Below are 338 nucleotides of genomic sequence, written 5' to 3'. Positions count from 1 at the left end.
GGATGAGGACGAGGATAGAATGAGGAAGAGGATGAGGATGAGGATAGGATGAGGATACGGATAGGATGAGGATGAGGACGAGGATAGGTTGAGGAAGAGGATGAAGATGACGATGAGGATGAGGATATGATGAGGATAGGATGAAGATAAGGATGAGTATGAGGACATGGATAGGATGAGGATGAGGAATAGGATGAGGATAGCATGAGGATAAGATGAGGATGAGGATGAGGATATGATGAGGAGGATGAGGACGAGGATAGGATGAGGAGGAGGATAGGATGAGGATGAGGTTGAGGATGAGGATGAGGAGGAGGATAGGATGAGGATGACGATAA

The sequence above is a fragment of the Lupinus angustifolius genome, chromosome LG04, assembly GCF_001865875.1.
Source record: "Lupinus angustifolius cultivar Tanjil chromosome LG04, LupAngTanjil_v1.0, whole genome shotgun sequence".
In the NCBI taxonomy this organism is placed as follows: Eukaryota; Viridiplantae; Streptophyta; class Magnoliopsida; order Fabales; family Fabaceae; genus Lupinus; species Lupinus angustifolius.
The sequence above is the reverse complement of the archived record's forward strand: the minus strand, read 5'-3'. Positions refer to the sequence as shown.